Source organism: Felis catus, chromosome D4, assembly GCF_018350175.1.
Source record: "Felis catus isolate Fca126 chromosome D4, F.catus_Fca126_mat1.0, whole genome shotgun sequence".
NCBI classification, from domain to species: domain Eukaryota; kingdom Metazoa; phylum Chordata; class Mammalia; order Carnivora; family Felidae; genus Felis; species Felis catus.
The window spans coordinates 12999477-13012893 of NC_058380.1; the positions used below are offsets into that span (position 1 = coordinate 12999477).

The 13417-nt window shown below is 46.5% G+C and overlaps 1 long non-coding RNA gene across 1 annotated transcript in view; it reads right to left on the reverse strand.

The window, feature by feature from the left end:
* Nucleotides 1–4091: 4091 nt before the first annotated feature.
* LOC111557611 overlaps nucleotides 4092–13417 on the reverse strand; it is a 30682-nt gene continuing 21356 nt past the window's right edge. Inside the window, exons 3-4 of the long non-coding RNA XR_006588500.1 lie at nucleotides 6856–6987; nucleotides 4092–5998 (exon numbers count right to left, since the gene is read on the reverse strand). This is a non-coding gene — a long non-coding RNA (uncharacterized LOC111557611). The remainder of the gene's footprint in view (nucleotides 5999–6855; nucleotides 6988–13417) is intronic.

A 13417-nucleotide genomic window follows, 5' to 3' on the forward strand; every position in this document is an offset into this window, starting at 1 on the left:
GACTTTCCTACGTTAACGCTGAAAGTCCTGCATCTTGGGAATCCCCTCAGTCCGGGGCAAACCACAGTGACCGGTCACCCTGAATCAAGGCTACACTCAAGGGGAGGGAATTACACAAGGGTGTGAATACCGAGTGTGGGGGATCGCTGAGGGTCACCTTGGAGGCTGCCTGCCACGGCAACCTTTCTAAGATTTACTTTTCTTCATTACTGAAAAAATCAGGCCTGTGAGCCACTTTGTGATTTATAAAATACACGTCTCAGTTTTTAAACGATATAATGAATCATGTTAAAGTGAATTGAATAAATAGACAAAGCAACTTTAGAAACAGAATTTTATTTGAGGTGGGTTAATGAGATTTATTATATCCATTGTATTTTTTATTCTCCTATCTAGTCATTATTTCAAAGCAAATATTGAAGTTGGCAAACCAGTTCTGTCTTTTGCTTTGATTTCCAGAATTTCTGGTTAGATTTATGACCTAATTTTTAAGAAAAGTTAACTTCTGAACTATAAAAGTATCATGTTTCGTTATAGGCTGCGTGGAATCTAGAGGAGTGATATGAAGCAAAAAGAAAAACATCTGAGGATTTTTGCTAATTTCTGTACTTTGTGTGTAACCTGAATAGTACATTTTCTATCTTTTCAAAAATTCTTCATCCATGTGCTCCTTAGGGTTCATATTTTTCCAATTAAAAGGATGTACCCTGATTTTCTTTACATTTTCTCTGTGGCTAGATATTTTAATAATTATTATTTTTTGATAGTTTAATTATTTGGAATTTCAGAACAGGTTTTAAAAATTTTAACCCACGTTTGACCATTCTGACTGATGTAGAAGTCAATTCATTCATTCATTCATTCATTCATCATTCAGTCAGTCAGTGATCCTTATTTGTGAAGCTCTGTACCTCTGGGAGAGGAGTGGTTGCATAATAGAACGAGGAATTTGAAAGAGGGGATTGAGTTCTGGCTCAGTTTTTCCCTCTTTCGAGACTGACCTGCCAGCAGAGAGTTCCCGTTCTGCTCTCCCAAGGCATCCTCTTTATAGAGCAGACTTTGCCTCTGTTGAGGGCCTTGTAATCATTCAGTGCTGCCCATCACTGGGTGGGTAAGTTGGCCTAATTCTGGAATCCGGCATTAGAAAGCTCATTTTTTGCTACATCCCTAAGCCACATCTTCCCACCCAACCTTTTGGGTGATGTCTTAGTCAGTGAAGTCTTCTATAACAAAAATATCATAAACTGGATGGCTTAAACAACAAACATTTACTTCTTACAGGTCTGGAGGCTGGGAAAGCCCAAAATCAGGGTCCAGCATGGTTGGCTTCTGATGGGGGCCCTCATCCTGGCTTGTAGCTGGCCGTCTGCTCGCTGTGTCCTCACATAGTGGAGGGCAGAGAGCTCTCTCGTGTCTCTTCTTACAAAGGCACCAACCCACCCATCATGAGGGCTCCGCCTCACCTCCCAAAGGCCTCGTCTCCAAATACCATCACACCAGGGATTAGAGTTTCAACTTGTGAATTTGGGGGAAACACATTCAGTTTACAGAAGCAATAAGGTTGGTACCTTCATCTCCTTCTGTCTGACTCCTGTGACTTTCTCTCAGTCGGTTCCAAACTTGGGTGAGGAAGGGACACCCTCAAATACCAACAGCTGAGGTCTAGTGTTTGGGTGTGTGTGGGGGGGTGGGTGGGAGGGGGGAGTGGGGCTGATTTGGCTGAAAGGCCAAAGCACTAGGCCATGTCTGAATACATATATGCCTATATATAATATATACATATATATATAAAATATATACATACATATATAAAATATGCACACATATATGCATATCTATGCCAAATAAATAAATGCAACAATGCTATATATAATATATATAATAATATACAATAATGCTGTGCACACTCGCCTTAGGATTTAATGCTACAGAGGGATACATATATGCACATAGAAACGTGTGTATACACATACCTTTGCTACATATAATAGAACAAATTTTCCCCAGTAGCCTTTACATTCAAAGTCAGTAAAGATAAGGAAGGGACTGTTTCCATATTTCTGCTGTCCTCACTCAAGGTTAGCTCTTTTTTTTAAATTTTTTATTTATTTTGAGAGAGAGATAGTGTGCTTATGCGGGTGTGTGGGGGAGGGCAGAGAAAGAGGGAAAGAGAGAATCCCAAGCTGGCAAGCAGGCTCCGTGCTATAAGCCCTGTGCCCCAGGTGGGGCTCGATCTCATGAACTGAACCGTGAGATCATGACCTGAGCCCAAACCAAGAGTTGGACGCTGAAACGACTGAGCTACCCAGGAGTCCCAAGGTTAGCTCTTTGAATCACGCCTCTCTTCCAACTGGGGATTTAAATTCCTTGGAAAGACAGTATGTGGATGGCAAGAAGTTTAGGACCTGGTCCTTCTTCTGACCACATCACTGGCTGTGTGACCTGGAATGGTGTGGTCCTGCTTCACTGCCTGAGTTTCACCGCAGCTAGTAGGGTAGAGGCTGTGCTGTACTGGCTCTCTCAGTCCTTCCACAGGTCTGTGCTCTGAACAAACAGCCTATGATGTGTAGGTAGCCAGAGAGAGAGATGATGGGAGGGAGAAGGTGGTAACGTTTGAAGACACAGGAGATAGGGTAGCCCCCACCCCCTGGAGAGTGGTAAACTATGCAACTGGCAAAGGATAGAGATCCAGACATTTCAACTGAATGCATTGCCTACCTCATTAAATAAAAGAATGAGAGTGGTAACTGTAGTCGATTTTTGCACCCTTTAAAAGAAAGGTAGCTATAGGTGTAACCGTGCTTGGCACTCCCATTGGGTGATGTGACGGACACACACAGTGGTGCACCAGCCACGGACCCTTCTCCATGGCTTGCCAGCTTTGGCAAGAGAATTCACCTGTGAGCTCCAGAGAAACTGCTGCCTAAGGGTGGGACAGGTCAAATGCTATGGAACTGGATAAACCAGAAAATGACATCTGAGCCTTTCTGTTTAAGTTGTCAAGTATTTACCAGATGAATTCCATCCGGAGAGCTCCCCTATGATTCATGTTTGGTTCTCTCACCTGGCCTCTCCTACAGAAGGCATGATAAATATTTATTGAATGTACTGGCACATATTATTTATAAAACCCTGGGCTTGGGTTGTGGTTAGGTAGGGACACATTTAGAGAAGCTTTTGTGTTTGCTACAACTCTGTGCTAGAAAGATCTGACTCAAGATGCTTCATCTGGGTTGCTTAAGTATTTACCTTGTTCCCTTGTATTTTCTGCTTTTCAGTTCCTACTCATTCAAGCACTTCCCCTCCCTTCCCTCCACCCCCACCTGCAGGCTGTCACCTGCTTTGGAGGACAATTTTTCTTTTTTAAGCTTATTTATCTATTTCGAGAGAGAGTGAGCAAGTATGGGTGTGTGAATAGGGGAGGGAGAGAGAGGATCCAAAGCAGGCTCTGCAGTCAGCGTGGAGCACAGTGTGGGGCTCGATCTCACGAACTCTGAGATCATGACCTGAGCTGCAATCAAGAGTCGGACGCTTAACCACTGAGGCAGGCTTAACGGATAGAGCTTACCAGGTGCCCCTGGAGGACGACTCTTTTGGAGAGCCTTGGATTTTCCAGACTGTTCCATTGCCTCTGAGACATCAGCTCACCAGAGTTTGCCCTGAAACGCACACAGTGATTTCTGTGCTAGATACTGACTTTTTGGTATTTCCTGCCGGAGCTTTGTTTGGGTGGAGTCCCCTTTGGAAGTGCCAGGGTTTTCCTGTTTGTGCAGTTGCTTTGCAAAACCTTAAATAAACTCTGTTGTGGTGTGTTCAGAATCATAACCACTCAACAACTATTTATTAAGTAAGCACCTACTAGGAGCCTGGGCACTGTTCAAGCAGCTGGGTATACAGTGGTGACCTCAGGGGACACCGCTTTCAAAGAGCTTTCAGTCAGGCCCAGGACACAGACTGGTAAACAGGCATTTGCCCTCTCCACGTGGTGATAGCCGCGAAGGATAAAGTCCAGGGTGCGGGAGGAGAGGCGGGGTGCAGAGAGCAGAGACAGCGGACCAGGGTCAGAGGGGCAGGGCTTGGGGGTGTGGGTGTGTCAGCACAGGCTTCCTGGGGCCAAATCCAGCTAGGCTGCACCCCAAATCCAAGAAACTAATTTTCATAGAACCTTTTCTCATTTATCTGCGAGGAGGTGACTCAGCTTGATTTGCAAGAACACTTTTTCAAGTCTTTTTTTTATTAACTTGTTTTATTTTCTATTTTTTTAAATTTACATCCAAATTAGTTAGCATATGGTGCAACAATGATTTCAGGAGTAGATTCCTTAGTGCCCCTTACCCGTTTAGCCCATCCCCCCTGCCACAATCCCTCCCTTGACCCTCAGTTTGTTCTCCCTATTTACGAGTCTTTTTTTCAACAGCTTGAGTATCTCAACTCCCTCTGTTTTTAGCACGGAGGCACCAAATCTCCTAGCGGCAGAGGCAGGGACCAAGACCGCCTGCTGGAGGGAAGGTCTGGGACAGGGGAAGCATTGCATTTCCTGCTTGGAAGGAGAAGGGAGAGGTGGGGTCAGGCAGGGGCGGGCGTGGGGTTGTGGGGAGGGAAGTGAAGTGCTCCCAAGCTTCCAACAATTCAGGTCTTTGTAGGGAACTTCATGATTTCATTTGTAGTGAATTTTTTTTCAACGTTTATTTATTTTTGGGACAGAGAGAGACAGAGCATGAACAGGGGAGGGGCAGAGAGAGAGGGAGACACAGAATCGGAAACAGGCTCCAGGCTCCGAGCCATCAGCCCAGAGCCCGACACGGGGCTCGAACTCACTGACCGCGAGATTGTGACCTGGCTGAAGTCGGACGCTTAACCGACTGCGCCACCCAGGCGCCCCTGTAGTGAATTTTAAGGATGTCAAGCAGGCACATCTCTCTTCAAATACCAGACAGGCAACCAAACCCTGTTCCAGAGCCCCCGGATGTAAATGACTTGTGCATTTTCTCCTTTTAGATCATCCAGACCATTGTTCCCCTCCATTCGTGCAAATGATAAAGACCAACTTCTTGCCAAAAGAAAAAAAAAATAGGGTGTGTGAGATGCGGAACGGTACAAAGGATTCTGTGCGTCTCGCCAGAGGGACGGAGTGGCCTGCGAGTAGTCTTGGATCTGCTTTTGATCTCTTGGTTGGGCAATAAAATGCCTGTTTACTTAATTTTAAAATGTGTTTCTTCAGGAATGATTTACACGCGATAAAATGCACTCGTTTCAAGCGTACCATTCTACGAGTTCTGACAACTGTGTATACAGATGCCGCTACCTACCCATCCGAGACACGAACATTTGCAACCCCCAAAGCTCCCTTAGGGCTTTTTGTAGTTACCCCAGCCCCAGCCCCAGGCAACCACTGACCCACTTTCTGTCACCAGAGATTCAGGTTGCCTGTTTCAGAATTTCCAATAAATGGAATCACACCATAGTGTTCTTCTGTGTCTGGCTATTTCACCCAGGATAATGCTTTTGAGAGTCACTCTTGTTCATATGTCCTTAGCTCATTCCTTTTTTATTTAAAATGCCGATTTTTGGAGCAGCAAGCAATCGTGCGGCATATCACTCAGTGAGATGAGCAGATCGAGGAAGTCCCTCTGGTCTCAAAATTCTATCAACGTGCCCAGGAAGGGTAGGCCTGGGAACTGCATCAGGTTAGTCCAGATCACGTTGGGGAAGCAACCAGGCACACGAATTTCTGAGCGGCAGGAGCCCAGGAGAATGGGGAGTGAAGCCCTCGGTGAACGACAAGACGTATTAACAGAGGATGGCAGGGCTATTTGTTCGGTTCCGTTATGAGCTCAGCAAAATGTGACAATCCCGGGAAACATAAACATCTATTGCTGTGTTTCTATGTGTGCTTGCCTCAGGAGACCCAGCAGGGAGTGGCAGGTGGCAGGACTGGAGTCAGGCAGAGATTACCGGGTAAAGTGGAATCACGACTAAGCTATGTCAGTTGCGTAGCCTATAAATACGAATATAATGAGAGTTAATATTTATTGAGCTCTCACTATGCACCTAGCTCCGTTCCTTATGCCCACCATATCCTACGAAGCAAACGCCTTTAGTCTCTGCCCGCATCCATTCCGTCCCTTTTCCATATCCCTGCACACTTATCACTGCAAGCTCTGTGTCCCCAGCAGCCGGTGCGGCGGTGGCTCCACGTTGGGCAATAGTCCTTGAGCTACGCAAACCACTTTGCATCCCGGCCCGGAGAGCAGAAGTGCCTGGGACTTCCAGGTAACCAAACAGGGCAGGGACAAGCGCCCCAGCTTCCCATGTCACCTGCTTTGTCTCCCCAGTTCACGGTATTTTGCGTGACTCAGTGTTGCTGGGTCTCCCTCCCTTCGCCGTCCCACACTCCTCAGCTTCTGGAGCTGTGCTTTCTGGGCCACTTCCTAGTACATCATGTCCACCTGAGTCTGTTTCTGGGGACCCCAAACTTAGACAAAGCACTGTTACTACAGTTGTTTTACAAATAAGGAAACTGAGTGTCTCTTTCTCTTTCTCTCTCTCCCCCCTTCTCTCTCTCTCTCACACACACACACACACATGCACACATGTGCACACACACACACACACACACACACACACACACACACCTCCAGTTAGCTCCTACTCATCCTTCAGATGACAACCTGAACTTCACGATCTCAGGTAGCCTTTCTGGACTCCCCAGCCGTGGGAAGTCCTCTGCTAATGTTCTCAGAATCATCCTATATCGTACAAATCTCCATGGTCACTTTGTTTGACTATTTCACCAATGACCATCTCCTCTGCTGCCTCCAGGAGGTCAGGGGCCCCATCTCTTAGCGCCCTCACCTGTATTCCCAGCACTCGAGCCAAGTTTCTAGAACATAGTAATTGCTCAATAAATTTTTTCTGAACGAATGATTTGAAGTTCCTTCAATTTTCTCACAGGCGCTCACTGGCCTTCCAGATACGTCTCAGCCTCTGCATGGGCAAGAAATGCATAATGTATAACCCCCAGGGGTGATACAAGACCTCTCACCCACATCTGTTCTTCTGGGTATTTAGGGAAGCACAATATCCAGGGCAAGGTGACATTAGTTTGCTCCGGGGGACCGAAATTTAGCATCAACTGTAGAGTTGAATCCAGAGGTGAGCCTCGAAGCCTGGGTAAAATTTGAATGGATCATTAGGAGGAAATTTGAATACTATTTTAATGAACTATAATGCCATTTAAATACACACACACTGTGAATTAAATACACATTCTTGAATCCCTGTACTTCTCCTCCAAAGTACACTTAGTCCCAAGTCCTCATTAGGAAGCTGATAAGGTTCTATTTCCCTTCTATTCCAGCAATGCTGATTCGCCAGCTATATAAAATTTACAAACTGCTTTGGAAGCATTTGTGGAGAAAGGTGCTATATGAATGTATGAGATTATTGAAATGAATGCTGATTTAGAGATGTCCCAGGTGGATAGTTAAAATATACCTGGGCACACACATACACTCATACCCACGCTCAGGGTACTTTCTGCTCTGATCAGCGGGGATAGATTTTCCTACCTGACAGGTGACTGTAAGTCAAGAAGTGTGTTTTAATAGTTGCCAGCTTTCTGCTGCTGTGGGCTGCTGTCTCAGGCAATCCTTCACCTCCCGGGACACAGGACCTGAAGGATCTTGACACGTTCTCTCCAGCGCGCATGGAGAGGTGGTGTTCAGCAGAAAGGTAAATATTGGCATGCTGTACATGACTGATGAGTATAAATAAGGCAGGATATCCTTGGACAAGTTCACCACTGGACCCGTCAGGTTTCTTATCAATAGGCAATAAAATAAGAAATCACGGGTTTCCCAGGTTTTTGCCAAATCAGAACAAGTTACTTTTGTAAAAGCTGGCAGGTATTTGAGAGTCAGTAAATGCTGAGTAAATAATTCTGAAGGTAAACACATGTCCTTATTTCCACAAACCCTGATTACTGGATTAGATTACTGAACTTGCTCCTTTTGACTTTATCCCTCATAATCCTGCCCATCAATGTTTGCTCAGAGGAGCTCAAATAAACCAGGCTGCTCTATACCCCAGTGCCTTTACACGTGCTTTCCTTCGTGCTTGGCCTGCAATGCTTTCCATTAATCCAGGTGGGCTGGGGGCACTCTCAGGTATTTTAATACCCAGTACTAGGAAAACTTGAAATTTCCTTTATGAAGCTTTTCTCGACAAACTGTCCTTCTCCTAAAACTGCCATTTTTGGGCCCATACAAATGCAACTGCACATATCTATTTAACATAAACAGGTCTGGGCTCTCTTGGGAAGTCCCTGCTCACACTCTGTACTCTTTGAGGCCATAATCAATACTTCATTGCCATCCAGTTGCCCCCTTGTGACCTCTCAAGTCTCTTCCCAGAGCATTTTGAGTAACGTGTATTTTACTCAAATGTTCCAAAGGGAGAAAAGGAGAGACATTGAACAGAATGAGGCCAAACTTCATAAAAATCGCCACCATTCCCAAAGCCTTTCTCGTTTTTTTTCAAATGTTTACTTATTTTTGAGAGAGAGAGCGAGCGTACGTGCATTGGGGAGGAGCAGAGAGAGAGGGAGAGAGAGAATCCCAAGTAGTCTCTGTGCTGTCAGCATAGAGCCCGACACAGGGCTCAATCTCACAAACAGTGAGATCATGACCTAAGTCAAAGCCAAGGATCAGATGCTTAACCCACTGAGCCATCAGGTGCCTCCAAAGCCTTTCCTTTTATTACCAGTGGCCTTCTCTCCTCTCTCTCCTCCATTCTCCACTGTCTTCTGACCTCCTTCCACCCTGGATGCCTCACTGTCACCTCTATTCCATTTAGCAATTTAGCCCTTATAACCCTTTTTCCTGCGTAAAGGAGAAATCCTCAAACTCCTTTGCATCCTTGAAATTCTAGTTCCTCTCAACAGACTACCTCTTTGACATCTCTCTTAAAAGGCAAAGGTAAAAAAAATATATATATATTTCTTCCCTTTCTGCTAAAACCTGGCACAACTTGATGGTAGGAATCGAACCTTATACACTTCTGTGTCTCCCATGTAAAGTATTTAAAATATTTGTGAATGAAAGAATAAAAGAATATAGCCACAGATTAAAATCCCTCAAGATCCATTGTGATCATGACTTTCTTCTGCTCAAACTTTCTTCGACTTTCTCAACTCATGCTCTGGCCAACTGTCACTTCTCTCTGACTCTAGAACTCCGCTCAGCTGGATGGGCCCTCTCTCCTCAAGGCCACCATGCATACACAATAACCTTGCCTTCAGGTGTTCATTTGGGTTGTGTCTCCAAGGCCTGGAATAGCCTATGTCATTGATGAGAGTGGTTGGTGGTGGGGTACCTTCACCATATTGAAGGCCAAGGTGAATGCAGTTGGTCTAGTCTTGTAGGTCCATTCAAGTCCTTCCTACTCTTAAAGGCTCAATACCCAGCCTTCCTCAGGACATTTCACTGAGGTCTCCTGGCCAGGTATAATTCACTCTCTTGAGTCCTCAGGATATAAACCTTGAACGCATCCACTCTGATGGCACTTAATCATCCAGACTTACATTATTGTGGAATTTTGAAGTGGGAGGTTTTGAGATCATTCTTCTTCCCAGAATGTGGTCATGATTAGATCTATTTACTAAAATTTCAAGGGTTTCCTCCCCTGCCCCCAGTTCCAGGCTTGGGGTAGGTATGTGCTTATCTAACCCCTTCAAGTTATGTGGTTATGTGAGTGTATTTAATTTGCTTTGCCCAATGACATGTAAGCAGAATTGACATGAGCCCCCTTTGTGGAGGAAGCTTTCAGAGGAAGAAGCGTTAAGAGCTGGTGAGTGATCAATCACTCTGTCTTTCTCCTGACACAGTGACTGGCAGTGTTAGAAATATTTGGTGGATTATCAGCCTGGGTTCTTGAGTAAGGAAGGGCCCAGCAGATTCACAATGGAAACACGTTGTGAGCGAGAAGTAGACCTTTGTTGTGTTATATCACAACATTAGCTTTAGAGGTGATTTGAATAATTAATAACATAAAGTATTATTATAGCACAACCCACCCTATCCAGACAGACTGTAAGTTCCTTGAAGGCAGCACCCATGCATAACTGACCCTTCTATCCCCCAGAGAACATAGCACAATGTCCCCTGGAAGCTCAATAACCATTGCTGATTGAGTATACATACTGAGAGGAGGTAAATACATGAGACTGGAGGGTGGGGCTTGATGTCAAGACTTCTACTTGAGACTTCGCCCTCTGTAAATCCTAAATAAATGTGCAACATGATTCCAACAGTATTCTAATAAGATCCTTACACGCGAGGAGGCAGAATAGCGCAATGATAGGAACCTGGGCTCCCATGCTGGAGAGGCTTGGGTTTAAGTACTCTGCCAGGTACTTGGCTGCATGACGGTGGGCTCATTACTAAAGCTGTGTGAGTCCGAAATAACATCACTAGCTGCTGTATAGGATTATTGTGGGGATTAAATGAGAGAATGTATGTAAAGTGCCTGGCACATAATGAATGGGCGACCAACGTCATTCTCTTAGGCTCTTCTCCCATCAAATGTGTGTGGGTTGTATGAAATCTTGCCTAATTCTCTGGGAACAACTTCCCTTCATTTCCTCCCTCTGAGATCTTGGTCAATTGCCTAGTCCTCGAATTTATTTAGCTTGGTCTACCTCAGATCCCTAGGGTTTTGCTTTTACTGCCCCATGCACACTCTGGTATTCTGAGAAATTCCATTTGCAACTGGCTAGAGTTGGCAGTTGCTTTTGGCAAAGGACTCCAATGGAGGTGGGGGGGGGTAGCACTTTTGCGACAGGTTGCCTGCTGCCGAAATTTTAAACAGGGCCCTCCGTGTGGTGGGTCTAGTCAGGGAGGTGATCTTCATGGGGGAGAAAGAATGTAGGATGTCACGGTGACCAGCTCCAGGAGAGCCCCACCTCGGCCTGGGCCCTGGCTCTAAAGGCAGACGATTCTCCCACTGAACTCTGGGATCGTATCTGTGATGGTAGCAGGGATGTCTGTGAATTTATCAATGGCTGACTCCTTCCACAGGTTGGGGCTTGGTGTGGTACCTGAGGGCTTGTGTTTTCCTGAACTCCTAGCCTGGCGAGCCTTGTGCTTTTAGGTTTATGTATTGTCCCTGAGTTCCATGGGGCTACCTCTGTCTACACTGTCTACACCACACCCCCCCTCCCCCCTGCCTCCCCACATAGCAGCCGCCGTGATGTAGCATGTCCAACCTCTCCAAAGGTGCTTGTGTAACTTGTTTTTCAAAGTCTTGGCAGGAGCTCCAGTCCTGAAGTGAGAAAGCCTGTTTACATTCTAGAAGGGCAGTCCCAAGAAATGTCTTGCATCAGGGCTGTTCCCGGCCAATCCCTACTCCCCAGAAGCTTCTTTCTCTCTGGGATGCCTTGGGACAGCCAGAGAGATGGTGTGGAACCCAAGGAAGGTGCTTGAGCATGAAAAAGGGAGGCTACGAGGAAGCATTCATCGAGCCCCAGGGCTCTGCCACAGCCCTGTGTAAACTGTGCTCCATTGAAAGGTGGGCAAATATCTCCAAGGCTCTTGTTGCCTCATTGTCTGGTGCAGTGCCTCGCACAGAGCACGGTGCTAGGTGTTGGTGCTCAACAGACGTTACTAAGTCAATAACTGTGCAAACGCGTGAGCAAGAAAATCCGAGAGGGCACACTGGTGGAAGTTCTCAGCTGACACCAGTTAATAGCTTTCTCTCAACAGGACTTGCATTAAGAATCACAATCATTACTATCTATTATCTAGTCTATGCCATGCAAAGGCATAGATAGTTTCCTTAAATTCTACAGCAGGCAGTAGTTCTACAAAGCCGGTGGTCCTGGTTCTAGTTAATAGCTGAGGAGGGCGCAGAGACTCGAGGGCACAAGGTCAGGGGATCTTGTCTGAGGTTTCCCAGGATTCAAAGCCTCTGGCAAGCACCGGAGCCCGGGTGTTTCTACGTGCCATCTCTCCACCCTGCCGCTCAGCCCTGCTGGTCTCTGCATCCTGTAACAGCACAGGAGAAGGGGACCTCAAGGGGCACAGAGGCCACACTTTCCTGCCCTGCCGTGGGCAGCTACGCATTCTCGTTGTCATTCCTTCCTCCAGCAGCTGGGCTTGGATTCGGCAGGAAAGAACACTGGGAAGCAGTTTCATTCCAGGCGTCTGTGTTGCGTACTGAAAAACACCCACCTGTATTCAGGCCTTCTGGTACCTCAGTCTCCAGACCTTCCCCAGAAAACATCCTATCCCTCTCCCTGACACCTTCCCTCTTCTGATGGGCCTCATGGCCAGGTTTTCTCTTCACTGGAAAAAAATCTTGCCATGAATATTATTCTACGGACAGTGCCTGACACCATATATACCCTCCATAAATATTCACCGAACTGCACGCTAACCTCCAGACAAAAGAAGAAAAAACAAAACAAAACAGGGATCCAGAAGGAAATGGAAAAGCTTAGAGGGTGGGTGAGGGGGCCCAGCAAGCAGCCAGCTCTCCTCTTTCCCGGCCTCTCCCTGCCTGAGTAAAGAAGCGGGGGCAGATTCAGAGTTAATGCTGTCGTTTGATTACAGTAACATCAAAACCGGCAGCAAAAGCTCCAGTCAACGCCAGAGCACAAGCGAACACGCAGGGGCTTGTTTCCTTGGAAATGTTTCAGCGGTAATTACTCTCCCCAAAGAAAGACCCAAACGACTTCCTTGACCCGCTGGGGAGAAGAAGTAACAATGGGCCAGAAAGTCGTTTCTGCGGCCTCTGGCTCCGGGCGGGTGTGAATGTGCGCGCGGGGAGCCTGCGGTGCGCATGTGCGCGCGGCTGCACCTCCGGGGACCGTCCGCGGGGCGCCTTTGACAGCCGCTCTATTCAAACGCCGGGGCCGTGGGTTGGCGGCGCGGTGCCTGCCGCCGCCGCGGCTGAGATCATGCTGTTGATTTTGTTTTACAGAGAGCAGCCCAGCCTGTTGTGCAGAGTACAGAATGTTCTCTTCTGTGAACTGAGCTTGAACTTCTCCAACCCACTTTGTCTGAGGAATCACACAGACACAGAGGGGAAAAGGCAGGGAAGATAACCCCCAAATTGTTGAAATCCTTGTGTTCTCTCTGGTTTTGGCTCGCATCGTTGGCTTTGCACTGTGCAAAATGACAAATCCCAAGCATTGCAGCTCTTGGATGAACAAAATGCCTGTGATGTCCTTTGTCTTAAGTCAGGACTCTGGGCTTCAACTCTGGAAATTAACAAGTCTGTCATTATCTCTCCTTGATGTTTTTCTTTCTTTTTTCCTTCTTTTTCCCTTCCTCCATCCCTCCCTTTTTATCCTTCCTTCTCTCTCTTCCCTTCCTCTCTGCACCCTCCCTCCTTCTCACCATCTCCCCCCTACCCT